Below are 15,506 nucleotides of genomic sequence, written 5' to 3' on the forward strand. Positions count from 1 at the left end.
GGCTCTCTGCCCGGCGTGCCCGCCCCTTCCTTGTAGCGCCGCCTCCTAGCGGACAGCGGCGCCTGCGATCGGCGCACCCTATCTTTAGCATAGGGTGCGCCGATCGTGCGCAGGCCGTGCGCTAGTTGCGCTTTGACCTGCGCTGCGCACTTATGACGGTGCGCCGTGCGCGCCAAAATCGAACTTTTCGGATTTTGGCGCGCACGGCGCACCGTCATAAGTGCGCAGCGCAGGTCAAAGCGCAACTAGCGCACGACCTGCGCACGATCGGCGCACCCTATGCTAAAGATAGGGTGCGCCGATCGCAGGCGCCGCTGTCCGCTAGGAGGCGGCGCTACAAGGAAGGGGCGGGCACGCCGGGCAGAGAGCCGGCTCGGGGGCGGAGCTACCCCCGGCCGTGCGCGCGCTGAAAAAGCGCTAGTGTGAAACCGGCCTTAGCGATGCACCAGCGATCCTGACCGCGTCACATTGCTGGTCGGGATCGCTGGTGCATCGCTAAGTGTGACAGTACCCTAAGGATGATCCTTCTACAATGTGACAGCCCTTGAGATATTTGTAGACAGCTATTGTCTCCTCTCAGTAGAGGGCAATAATGCCTTCATGTGATCTAGACTGTATGCTTCTGTTAATACATCCTAGATTCAATATGGCTATTCAAAAACATTTATCCTACTGATGTCTCAATTAATTTTACTTTTATTGGTATCTATTTTTATTTTTGAAATTTACCAGTAGCTGCTGCATTTTCCACCCTAGGCTTATACTCGAGTCAATAAGTTTTCCCAGTTTTTTGTGGCAAAATTAGGGGGGTTGGCTTATACTCGGGTCGGCTTATACTCAAGTATATGCGGTAGTAACTTATGAAAACAGGTAGGCACACTTAACTGCGATGTTATTGGTAGTAGTATTAGTCACAATTGCGTATTCCTATGCAGCCGCACACTCCGGTCCGAGTGCCGGTGGCAGTGTATTGATGAGAGAGACCTGTGTGAGTTTCTTGCATTGCAGACGCAAGTGTGTCCCCGGCCTTACTCCACAAATGGCAATACTCTCGTTAGGCATTGATAAACTGATCAAAGAACATCAATTTGTCACTTCACATATTTTGATCAATGCAAATCTCTACTTTTTGGAAGAGGAAAGATAGCCCTTTGATTGACATCTTCATTTAAAGAATGGAATCATACACATTTATGAAAGAAATTGGTTGTATTGGAATAGGAAATTATCAACATCTTTACCCTTAATTCCTAAGTAATTATTTGCTTTGGTATCTCTCAGGTGGCTGACAATATGATATCCTTATGTAATGAAAACCACAGAAAGAGGAAAAAATCCTCCAATATTCAGGAAAACACCAAAAACAGCCAGAGATGCTTACCTGTGTAAACAGGCCTCAATACATCTGCACTAAACAGAGAGCAACGGACCCAAGTAAAATGGCAACTGCACAGGTGCAAAATACCAAATGAGACAGCCAGCCTACAATCAGGGATTGGCCGTGTGGCACCACAGTGAAAAAAAAAAATAATCCGTATGTGGCAGTGTTCACACAAGGAATGCAGAGCATCAGGTTCACAGCCTCTTAGTAACACCATATAGTAGGGCTGCCCAGTGCTAACTATAATGCATCCTGTGTGAACAGAGGCCACAGTTTACAGAACCATATATATAAGAATCAAAACTATAAGTTTATATTGACGCTTTGCTGAATATTAGAATTATGTAGCTTTAAGATATTTCTGATTCTCTAAGACTCATTTCTGTACCAGAATGTACCTTGAGATTTACTGATGTTAACATGGACTTTGGAAAGTTGTATAATCCACCTAGTTTCATCGAAACTAGGTTAGGCTAGAAGCAATAATCATTTGCGTAATGATTATATAGTAACAAAGATAATAATATAGAGCATGTGAGATCAATAGTAATTTGTGATATCAATAGAAAATTGTGATAATCATTAATTTGGAAAAAAAACATGATGTAGTATACTAAGACAGCTCGATTTTTGCTATAAAAGGTTGTACACTTCTGGAAATAAATCAGAAATCATTTGAGAGACAATTGCTTGCATTTTTCCCCTGATTTCTCCGGCCGTAAAACCTCACATTCAATTTGGAAGCAGACAATTAAGATGAGAACACATGCATTCTGTATGCCATAACACAAGTAAGCAAATCAAGTAATGCTGAACTCTTACACTCCATGCTTTAATTTTAAATTACAATTGACTCCTTTCCATGCTTACCTTTTTTTCCTGTGTGTTCCTTCCCCTCCACCCTTCCCTGCTCGTTCCCTTCCCTTCTCTTTCCCTTCCCTTTCCATTCCCTTTTGTTTTAAGTAAAATTATTTGGTTATGTTGCCTTACTTTATACTATTATGGAAAACCTAGTAAAAACTACTTGATTAATAAAAACAAAAAAAAACAAAGGAAAAAAAGATTCAGATCAACAGCATAAAAAGAACCTAAAAAACAAGTTGCACATTGTGTAAAATGGATTAAAAATTTTGCCGAGACATATGGTGTACATAAAATCGCTCAATCGGGGACTAAAATAAATTTCCAAAAATTTTTGCGACTTTTCAAAATGGCAAAAACTTTTGTAAATCCTAAACTCTCTGAACATTGGTTAGCTAAAAAAAACAGGCAAACAAATCTAAAGTAGATAACAAAAAAAGGTGCAAGCCACCTAAAACATAGGCGTAAATGCAATAATGCGTCAGGCCCTACATCTGAAAAACACAAATAGAACGCATAAGTGAAAAAGATTATTGAATGAGGCTTAATCTTAAAATAAGTGAATTGTTATTTGAAAGCTCCTCTGCTCTCTTTCTCTCCAACAGGGCTAAGAAAAAACAGAGAATTGTGTTTCTCCCTTTTGCCTGGAATACAAGGACGGACCTATTTGCTGACTAATCATGCAACGTGTGCACATACAGTGGGGAAAAAAAGTATTTAGTCAGTCAGCAATAGTGCAAGTTCCACCACTTAAAAAGATGAGAGGCGTCTGTAATTTACATCATAGGTAGACCTCAACTATGGGAGACAAACTGAGAAAAAAAAATCCAGAAAATCACATTGTCTGTTTTTTTTCATTTTATTTGCATATTATGGTGGAAAATAAGTATTTGGTCAGAAACAAAATTTCATCTCAATACTTTGTGATATATCCTTTGTTGGCAATGACAGAGGTCAAACGTTTTCTGTAAGTCTTCACAAGGTTGCCATACACTGTTGTTGGTATGTTGGCCCATTCCTCCATGCAGATCTCCTCTAGAGCAGTGATGTTTTTGGCTTTTCGCTTGGCAACACGGACTTTCACCTCCCTCCAAAGGTTTTCTATAGGGTTGAGATCTGAAGACTGGCTAGGCCACTCCAGGACCTTGAAATGCTTCTTACGAAGCCACTCCTTCGTTGCCCTGGCGGTGTGCTTTGGATCATTGTCATGTTGAAAGACCCAGCCACGTTTCATCTTCAATGCCCTTGCTGATGGAAGGAGGTTTGCACTCAAAATCTCACGATACATGGCCCCATTCATTCTTTCATGTACCCGGATCAGTCGTCCTGGCCCCTTTGCAGAGAAACAGCCCCAAAGCATGATGTTTCCACCACCATGCTTTACAGTAGGTATGGTGTTTGATGGATGCAACTCAGTATTCTTTTTCCTCCAAACACGACAAGTTGTGTTTCTACCAAACAGTTCCAGTTTGGTTTCATCAGACCATAGGACATTCTCCCAAAACTCCTCTGGATCATCCAAATGCTCTCTAGCAAACTTCAGACGGGCCCGGACATGTACAGGCTTAAGCAGTGGGACACGTCTGGCATTGCAGGATCTGAGTCCATGGTGGCGTAGTGTGTTACTTATGGTAGGCCTTGTTACATTGGTCCCAGCTCTCTGCAGTTCATTCACTAGGTCCCCCCGCGTGGTTCTGGGATTTTTGCTCACCGTTCTTGTGATCATTCTGACCCCACGGGGTGGGATTTTGCGTGGAGCACCAGATCGAGGGAGATTATCAGTGGTCTTGTATGTCTTCCATTTTCTAATTATTGCTCCCACAGTTGATTTCTTCACTCCAAGCTGGTTGGCTATTGCAGACTCAGTCTTCCCAGCCTGGTGCAGGGCTACAATTTTGTTTCTGGTGTCCTTTGACAGCTCTTTGGTCTTCACCATAGTGGAGTTTGGAGTCAGACTGTTTGAGGGTGTGCACAGGTGTCTTTTTATACTGATAACAAGTTTAAACAGGTGCCATTACTACAGGTAATGAGTAGAGTTGAGCGATACCGTCCGATACTTCAAAGTATCGTATCGGATGGTATCGGCCGATCTTTAAAAAAAGTATCGGTATCGCCGATTCCGATACCGGAAGTCCCATTCAAGTCTATGGGACTTCCGGTATCGGAATAAGAAAAACCCTTTCCTGCCCTTGTACAGCCTCTCTGGGGTCTGTACGGGCCTTTCGGGGGGCTGTGCCGGCCTGCCAGGGGGTCTGTGCAGGCTCCGGTGGTCTGTGCCGGCCTGCCGGTGGTCTGTGCAGGCTCCGGGGGGCTGTGCCGGCCTGCCGGGGGGCTGTGCCGGCCTGCCGGGGGGCTGTGCCGGCCTGCCGGGGGGCTGTGCAGGCTCCGGGGGGCTGTGCCGGCCTGCCGGGGGGCTGTGCCGGCCTGCCGGGGGGCTGTGCCGGCCTGCCGGTGGTCTGTGCAGGCTCCGGGGGTCTGTGCAGGCATCGTCCGATGGGACTACAAGTCCCATCGGGCGATGCCTGCTACCATGACAGTGATTGACACATTAGCCAATGATGGGACAGTAGTAGTCCCATCATCCGGCTAATGTGTTAAATGTAAAAAAAAAAAAAATTACATGCTACATACATACAACATGCATACTACATACATGCTACATTCATACTACATACTACATACATGCTACATTCATACTACATAAATACTACATGCAACATACATACTACATATATACTACATGCATGCTACATACATACTGCATGCTACATACATACCACATATATACTACATACATACTACATGCATGCTACATACATACTACATGCTACATACATACCACATACATACCACATACATACTACATACTACATATATACTACATGCATGCTACATACATACTACATGCTACATACATACCACATACATACTACATACATACTACATACATACTACATGCTACATACATACTACATATATACTACATGCATGCTACATACATACTACATGCTACATACATACCACATACATACTACATACATACTACATACATACTACATGCTACATACATACTACATATATACTACATGCATGCTACATACATACTACATGCTACATACATACCACATACATACTACATACATGCTACATATATACTACATGCATGCTACATACATACTACATATATACTACATGCATGCTACATACATACTACATGCTACATGCATGCTACATACATACTACATACATACTACATGCTACATACATACCACATATATACTACATACATACAATACATTCATACAATACATACATAGACATACAGTACATATAACATAGAGTAACATACTTACCAATACTTGTCACATTGTTCCCCGAAGCCATTGTCTTTTCCGGAATAAATATTAACATAACAAACCACAAAAATACTCACCCACGATCCGAAGCAGTCCACGAGTGTGTCCCACGACGATCTTGGGTAGAGAACTGCAGCATCAGATGATGCTGCCATTCTCTACGGGCTGCAGGAATCCAATGACGGAAGGTAGGTATCCTTCCGCACTGTATTCCTCCGCCACTTAAAAAAAAAAAAAGTCCCTAGTCTCACTTTATGCCATTGCTGTGTGGGAAATTCCCACACAGCAATGGCATAAAGTGAGACTAGGGACTTTTTTTTTTTAAGTGGCGGAGGAATACAGTGCGGAAGGATACCTACCTTCCGTCATTGGATTCCTGCAGCCCGTAGAGAACGGCAGCATCATCTGATGCTGCAGTTCTCTACCCAAGATCGTCGTGGGACACACTCGTGGACTGCTTCGGATCGTGGGTGAGTATTTTTGTGGTTTGTTATGTTAATATTTATTCCGGAAAAGACAATGGCTTCGGGGAACAATGTGACAAGTATTGGTAAGTATGTTACTCTATGTTATATGTACTGTATGTCTATGTATGTATTGTATGAATGTATTGTATGTATGTAGTATATATGTGGTATGTATGTAGCATGTAGTATGTATGTAGTATGTATGTAGCATGCATGTAGCATGTAGTATGTATGTAGCATGCATGTAGTATATATGTAGTATGTATGTAGCATGCATGTAGTATATATGTAGCATGTATGTAGTATGTATGTGGTATGTATGTAGCATGTAGTATGTATGTAGCATGCATGTAGTATATATGTAGTATGTATGTAGCATGTAGTATGTATGTAGTATGTATGTAGTATGTATGTGGTATGTATGTAGCATGTAGTATGTATGTAGCATGCATGTAGTATATATGTAGTATGTATGTAGCATGTAGTATGTATGTAGTATGTATGTAGTATGTATGTGGTATGTATGTAGCATGTAGTATGTATGTAGCATGCATGTAGTATATATGTAGTATGTAGTATGTATGTAGTATGTATGTGGTATGTATGTAGCATGTAGTATGTATGTAGCATGCATGTAGCATGCATGTAGTATGTATGTAGCATGCATGTAGTATGTATGTAGCATGCATGTAGTATGTATGTAGTATGTATGTAGTATGCATGTAGTATGTATGTAGTATATATGTAGTATGTATGTAGCATGTAGTATGTATGTAGCATGCATGTAGTATATATGTAGTATGTATGTAGCATGCATGTAGTATGTATGTAGTATGTATGTAGCATGTAGTATGTATGTAGTATGTATGTAGTATGTATGTGGTATGTATGTAGCATGTAGTATGTATGTAGCATGCATGTAGTATATATGTAGTATGTAGTATGTATGTAGTATGTATGTGGTATGTATGAGGCATGTAGTATGTATGTAGCATGCATGTAGCATGCATGTAGTATGTATGTAGCATGCATGTAGTATGTATGTAGCATGCATGTAGTATGTATGTAGTATGTATGTAGCATGCAGTATGTATGTAGCATGTATGTAGTATGTATGTAGTATATATGTAGTATGTATGTAGCATGTAGTATGTATGTAGCATGCATGTAGTATATATGTAGTATGTATGTAGCATGCATGTAGTATGTATGTAGTATGTATGTAGTATGTATGTAGCATGCAGTATGTATGTAGCATGTATGTAGTATGTATGTAGTATATATGTAGTATGTATGTAGCATGCATGTAGTATGTAGCATGCATGTAGTATGTATGTAGCATGCATGTAGTATGTATGTAGCATGTATGTAGTATGTATGTAGTATATATGTAGTATGTATGTAGTATGTAGTATGAATGTAGCATGTATGTAGTATGCATGTAGTATGTATGTAGTATTTTTTTTTTTTTTTTTTAACATTTAACACATTAGCCGGATGATGGGACTACTACTGTCCCATCATTGGCTAATGTGTCAATCACTGTCATGGTAGCAGGCATCGCCCGATGGGACTTGTAGTCCCATCGGACGATGCTTGCACAGACCCCCGGACATCAGCACAGCCCCCCGGCAGGCCGGCACAGCCCCCCGGCAGGCCGGTACAGACCCCCACAGGGTGCACAGACCACCGGCAGGCCGGCACAGCCCCCCGGGAGGCCGGTACAGACCCCGGGCAGTCCACACAGCCCCCCGGCAGGCCGGCACAGCCCCCCGGCAGGCCGGCAGAGACCCCCGGAAGGCCCGAAATGACGGCGCATCATGATGCGCACACACCGCGCATCATGATGACGTCAGGCCGTCAATCAACTGAACTTCCGATTCCGATGCCGAATTCCGATATTGAAAAAATATCGGAAGTCGGTATCGGAATTCCGATGCAGCAAGTATCGGCCGATACCCGATACTTGCGGTATCGGAATGCTCAACACTAGTAATGAGTGGAGGAAAGAGGAGACTCTTAAAGAAGAAGTTACAGGTCTGTGAGAGCCAGAAATCTTGATTGCTTGTTTCTGACCAAATACTTATTTTCCACCATAATATGCAAATAAAATGAAAAAAAAACAGACAATGTGATTTTCTGGATTTTTTTTTCTCAGTTTGTCTCCCATAGTTGAGGTCTACCTATGATGTAAATTACAGACGCCTCTCATCTTTTTAAGTGGTGGAACTTGCACTATTGCTGACTGACTAAATACTTTTTTTCCCCACTGTACACGTTCAATAGCTGTTCTCTGAATGTTTGTTTGGTAGGCAGCTATTATTTTCAAAACACTCTCCATCTGACACACATTAATGCTTGGTTGGGTCAAGTGTTCATGTGTTCTCATTGAGGAGAGCAAAATAAACCGTGGAACCTCTGGCAGCATCTTCTCTCCAGGCTGAACATTGTCTCTAAACATCATCAGTTGGGAAATAGTTGGGTGTTATTCAAACAAAGAGCCCAATTTTTCTTAAATATGCTGGAAGGCTTTTAATGTTTAGTAGAAGAAGGCACAGCTTGTTAGAAGTCTAGTGTGTCGAAATGTTTATAATACCTGTGGGGGCACTGAGTTAGCTACAGGCATCTAACAATCTCTTGTTCTCTCTTTCACAAAAATAAGAACGCAAGAATAAATTTTAGCAGAAGTCTATGGTTTTGCACTAAACCTAGGGCAAGGTCAATATTATTTAATAATAAATAAAGGGGTTGTCAAACATATATTTTGATAGATGTGTTGAGGACATGATATTGTGGGAATTACTAATATATAGGTATTACAGGTTCTCCACCTATAGTTGGTATTATAGCCTTCCTCACGGAATGCACAGAGATCATGGTCTCAAAAGTCTGCTGATCAATCTTCTACATTTGAAAATCCCTTAACGTGAGAAGGTTGCTTTTCAATTGGAGGAGGCTGATGGACAGGTTTGGTCAAATATTCCTCTAGGATCAGCCATTTGAGAAGTGGAGTTCTGTGCTGTCCATGAGGAAGGCCGCACTAGAACCTGTAGGAGGAAAAAGTGTAATACATACTGTATATATTTCTAAAAACATCAAAATCTGTGACCAACACATTTGCTAAAATAATGATAAAGTGGTTAAATCTGAGGATTATCTGACCCATGTAGGTTCAGGTTTGATAGGTTTGGCCAAACTAGAGTTAAAAGTTCAGTTCAGATCCAAACTTGACACTGAACTATACCACGAAGCCAACAGAAGTCAATGGGGACCCAAACTTTGTTGCTTTAAATGGTCAAAGTAAGGGCTAAGGGGCTGCAAAAGGAGGCAAAATAAGGGTAAGAGCAAAGCATTTTCCCTGCAAACAAATGTGGATAGGGAAATGACTTAAAAGAACATAGAATACAAAAAAAGGTCCAAATGGAGCAGGAGGTTGAGGAGGAGGTGATGGTGGTGGCGTAGGTGGAGATGTATAAGTGGTATATTAAATTGATGAAGATGTCATCATCGCTGGCCATATTGGTAGATTATTCAAAGCAGTGCAACACAGTACATATGTCCCACATGGATGCCCACTCATTGGTGGTGAAGTGTGTTGTCCTGCAGTGCGACTCACCTGTGCATGCTGCAGCTGAAACTCCACTATTACCTGCTGCTTCTCACACATTCTCTCCAGTATATGCAAGGTGGAGTTCCACTTTATTGGTACATCGCATATAAACCAGTTATGGGAAGGCAGAATTGACACTGCAGCACAGACAGATGAGCAGGGTAAGAACAGCGAAAGCGCACACACACTGCCTGAACTTTCAGCAGCAGCTATGACATATTTGGGCAGTTTTTCATGAAGCTCTCCTATCAAGTTCAGCACATGTGCCAGGCAAGGGATGTGTATCAAACCGTCTAGGCCCAGAGCTGGTATGAGATTTGTTACGAGATGGTTATGGCACACCATCAGGCCTGGCTTGAGGTTCACCTGCACCAAACACTCATCAGTCTGCTGTTTGATCCTGTCCACAGCTCAAGTGCATTTTGGGATTTGGTCTCCAAACGGATATGTTTAAGATCAGCCTGCTGTTGTTTACCTTGGCTGTGCTGAAGTTGGTGGTGCATTTCTTACTGAGACCTCATGAGGCAGGAGAGGAAGTGCAGTAAGAGGAAAAGTAAATCTGGACAAAGAACAGGACAATGGATTGTGTGTGACTTGGGAGGTATCTCCTCTTTCTGTCCAGTGTTTTAGGGATGGAAAGCTGAACACTTCCATAAGATGGTGTGGAGATGCTCGGTGACACTGGTGGTGCTGTCACATGCTCTATTTGTGGGGAAACAGATGGCCCTGTTGATCATGAGCCTGAGGAAGAGGTAGAGACAGCAGCAGAAGAGGGAGCAGGAGGAAGCTCAGATCTGTCATGCTTTTTGAGGTGTGTACATTTCACCTCATGCTTGGAATTCAGATACCTTGTCATTAAGGTGGTGCTCTGGTTCAGAAGATTTTTGCATTGCTTCAGGCATGAAAACCATGCATCATTTGTCGTCAAGCATATGTTTATTGTTCTGATTGTGCTGACAGCATATGCATATAAGAATTCAGTGCATTTATTTTATGCACTAAAACCCTTTCGGATACCACTACTTTTGTGTAATTCTCAGCACTTGCTAACCATTGCATTTTGCTGGTGATATACTGTATACACTTTATCTGTTACAATAGAGCTTAATTTGTGCATTTGGACCTTTTTTCAATATAATGGGTTTAATAACTTTATTTTGGCATGGGATACCACAGGGATTTTGCAAGGAGTAATCATCTAATATATAAAGCTCAAGTGTGTGTGTGTATGTATGTATGTATGTATGGGATTGGCATCCGCACCATCGCAGCTACAGCCACAAAATTTGGCACAGTCACACATCTGGACCCCGAGAGTGTCTTAGGCTATGTTGTGAGGTGAAATTTTAACCCCGCGCATTCCAATTCACCAAACAATTTTGCCCCTATCTACATAATGGGGAAAAAGTGTGTGTGTATCAAGCCCCCCCTCATTATGATGTCATAATGGTTGCCATGGCGACGCTGATGTCATCATAGGTTGCAAGCCCCGCCGCTCACTATGATGTCATAACGGTTGACTATGGGATGGAGGATGTGTGATGGGTATATGGGCACTGGACTATGGGATGGAGGATATGTATGATGGGTGTATGGGCATGGGACTATGGGATGGAGGATGTGTGATGGGTACATGGGCACTGAACTATGGGATGGAGGATATGTATGACGGGTATATGGGCACGGGACTATGGGATGGCGGATATGTATGATGGGTATATGGGCATGGGACTAAGGGATGGAGGATGTGTGATGGGTATATGGATATGGGACTATGGGATGGAGGATGTGTGATGGGTATATGGGCACTCGACTATGGGATGGAGGATATGTATGATGGGTATATGGGCACGGGCCTATGGGATCGTGGATATGTATGATGGGTATATGGGCCCGGGACTATGGGATGGAGGATAATTATAATTTGCTATAACTAACCACAGTTAGTCACTATACCCGGGCAGCGCCGGGCTCTTCAGCTAGTTTTGAATAATATTGATTATTGTATCAACTGCATATATACTATAACTAGAGATGAGCGACTTTGCCTTTTTTAGGGTCGAGTCGGGTTTCATGAAACCCGACTTTTTCAAAAGTCGAGTCGAATGAAATCGGCCGACTAGAGGGAAAAGTCGGAGGTCTGACTGAAACACGAAACCCAATGCAAGTCAATGGGGAAGCAAAGTCGGCAGGGAGTGGAGGACAGAAAACACACCTACAGTGCCCATTTCAATGCCAACAACATCAATTCTTATTACTTAAGCTTGTCAACCTTAATTTACTTTATAATAATAGTTACGCATTGAAAACTGGGGGTTATTTGGCAAAAGTTGTGGGGGGTAGGGCTGGCTCCAGGTTTTCGCGTGCCCTGGGCCAAAGAGTGTCAGTGCGCCCCTTTAACACATACCACAATTCATGATTCTCTGATATGGCACAGAAATATAGGTATAGTACAGTGAAAAATACTTCACTTCTTACATGACATGACTGATATCTATTTTAAATTCTACAATAGCTCAAAAAATGGACAGTATATTAGTCCATACAGTATTATGGCCACCACATGGTGCGCCATACAGAATAATGAGCCCCATATATTTCTCCATACAGAATAATTGGTCCAATATAATGTTCCATACAGTACATGATGAGCTCCACATAATGCTACAGTATATGTTGGTCTTCATGGATGATGCTCCAGTGTGTTATGGGCCCAAATAATGCTCCATATATAATGGGCCCCATTTCTAATGCTCCAGTGTATAATGGACCCCATAGATGCTGCTCCAGTGTCTGATCTTCCCCATTTAGAATGGTCCAGTATATGATGGGCCCCAGGGATGATGCTCCAGTGTCTTATGGGCCCAAATAATGCTCCATATATAATGAGCCCCATTTCTAATGCTCCAGTGTATAATGGGCCCCGTAAATGCTGCTCCAGTGTCTGATGTCTCCCATTTGGAATGCTCCAGTATATGATGGGCCTCATGGATGATGCTCCAGTGTCTTATGAGCCCAAATAATGCTCCAAATATAATGTGCGCCATTTAGAATGAACCCATGCATGGTATGTGAGTAATCTGAAGTGTGGGCTGCCGCATCCTTCACTTTTGGTGTGAGTGAAGGACCCAAGGAAAGGGGTTGCTCCTGACCAGAAGCCTGCAGTTATGACTCAGTACTTGCATTTTTTGAAACTTCAGAAGAGGAGGCGATAGAGCTGGAGGCTGCTTCAGCAATGTAAGGCAAAACCAGTTCCTGATGCTCCGGCTTTAAAAGCAGTTTACCTACTCCCAGAAAAGGGAGCCTTACAGGCTTACAGACCTTCCAGAGCCAGACCATGATGCAGGCGCAACACCTCCTGCCTTAGCTGCTATTGTGCTTTTGGCATAACCAGTTGATGCACCACCACCACCATCAGTACCAGCTGCCCCCCCACCCACGTTTGCGGCCTCTTCCATCATACTTCATCATGTTTGTGAAAATGTAACAAAAACGCCAGCAGATATATGGTATTGTATGAGGAGCGTACAGCTGTATAAGGTGTAGGTAAAAATGTAAATCACCGTATATATTTCCTTAGTCACAGACGCTCTCCTAGTATGTATTTGACTGTAATCCAACCAGCAGATAAACGGTACTGTATCAGAAGCGGACAGCTCTATACGGTATATGTATGGAAAAATGAAAATCTCTGTCGATTTTTTTACGGAGTCACACCCAGAGAGCATATATTTGCTCATGATACCAGCCGGTACATGGTAGTGTGTGAGGAGCGTACAGCTCTGTACGGTGTATGTATGGAAAATTTTAAATCTCCGCCTATTTTTTTATGGAGTCACACACACGCCCTACTGGAGGCAGTGTATCCAGGGTCATGCGTGTCATGGGTTCGCCTTGCGGTACTCGCTGCGTCCAGACACACGTGACCGTGACAGTAAGGAAAATTTTAAATCTCCGTCTAATTTTTTACGGAGTCACACACACATGCTATCTCTGTATAGATTTGACCGTTAGACAAACGGCAGATATACGATACTGTTTGAGAAGCGCACAGCTCTATAAGATGTATGTGTGGAAAATTTTAAATCTCCGTCTATTTTTTGATGGAGTCAACAGTAGAGTTGAGCGAAACGGGTCAAAAAATTTCAAAAGTCACCGACTTTTGGCAAAGTCGGGTTTCATGAAACGAAACCCGACCCTAGGATGAGGTCGGCCACGAGGTCGGCAACTTACGCGCCAAAGTCGCGTTTCAAAAGTTTGTTTTGCGCTCTTTTTCAGTCAATCAGGATCCACGGACACTGTGGGCAACGTGATGACATAGGCAGGGGTCACCACCATCTTTCAGAAGGGCATGCAAGTGATTGGCTTGCTTTGGTGGGCGTCACAGGGGGTATAAAAGGGCGTGCACGCCGATTGCCATCTTACTTCTGCCGATCTCAGTATAGGGAGAGGTTGCTGCTGATTCTGTAGGGAGAGCGTTAGGCAGGGAAGAAGACAAAAAAACTGCTTCTGCTGCTAGCGATTTGGCCTGCACAACACACCAGTCACTGTGTGTGCAGTGCAAGGGGAGGCTATATAGTGGTGTATCAGTGGTGTTGGTTGTTGGGCTGCCTTATAAGGCTTCCTGACATTCCTGCATTGCTGTTTACCCACTGCTCCGCAAACTGCTTTTTTAAAAGCAATCCCAATTTTTTTTTTTTGTCCTGCTGAGAAGAAAAAAAAACTGCTTCTGCTGCTAGCAATTTGGCCTGCACACCACACCAGTCACTGTGTGTGCAGTGCAAGGGGAGGCTATATTGTGGTGTATCAGTGGTGTTGGTTGTTGGGCTGCCTTTTAAGGCTTCCTGACAGGCTGGCATTGCTGTTTACCCACTGCTCCGCAAACTGCTTTTTTAAAAGCAATCCAATCTCCCTTATCCTCTAGTCACTTTTGTCACAGCTGTGCCATCGAGCCTGTCACATAGCGCTCAGATATTCATTGGGCCTCACACAATCCAAAAGTGTCCAGTGTCCAAAAGTGTGTGCAGAGATTCAAAATCTCCCTTATCCTCTAGTCACTTTGGTCACAGCTGTGCCATCGAGCCTGTCACATAGCGCTCAGATATTCATTGGGCCTCGCACAATCCAAAAGTGTCCAGTGTCCAAAAGTGTGTGCAGAGATTCAAAATCTCCCTTATCCTCTAGTCACTTTGGTCACAGCTGTGCCATCGAGCCTGTCACATAGCGCTCAGATATTCATTGGGCCTCGCACAATCCAAAAGTGTCCAGTGTCCAAAAGTGTGTGCAGAGATTCAAAATCTCCCTTATCCTCTAGTCACTTTGGTCACAGCTGTGCCATCGAGCCTGTCACATAGCGCTCAGATATCAGTGGGCCTAACACAATCCAAAAGTGTCCAGTGTCCAAAAGTGTGTGCAGAGATTCAAAATCTCCCTTATCCTCTAGTCACTTTGGTCACAGCTGTGCCATCGAGCCTGTCACATAGCGCTCAGATATTCATTGGGCCTCACACAATCCAAAAGTGTCCAGTGTCCAAAAGTGTGTGCAGAGATTCAAAATCTCCCTTATCCTCTAGTCACTTTGGTCACAGCTGTGCCATCGAGCCTGTCACATAGCGCTCAGATATTCATTGGGCCTCACACAACCCAAAAGTGTCCAGTGTCTAAAAGTGTGTGCAGAGATTCAAAATCTCCCTTATCCTCTAGTCACTTTGGTCACAGCTGTGCCATCGAGCCTGTCACATAGCGCTCAGATATTCATTGGGCCTCACACAATCTAAAAGTGTCCAGTGTCTAAAAGTGTGTGCAGAGATTCAAAATCTCCCTTATCCTCT

This window comes from Dendrobates tinctorius, unplaced genomic scaffold (genome assembly GCF_039654945.1).
Source record: "Dendrobates tinctorius isolate UK_male_01 unplaced genomic scaffold, ASM3965494v1 ptg000069l, whole genome shotgun sequence".
NCBI lineage: Eukaryota > Metazoa > Chordata > Amphibia > Anura > Dendrobatidae > Dendrobates > Dendrobates tinctorius.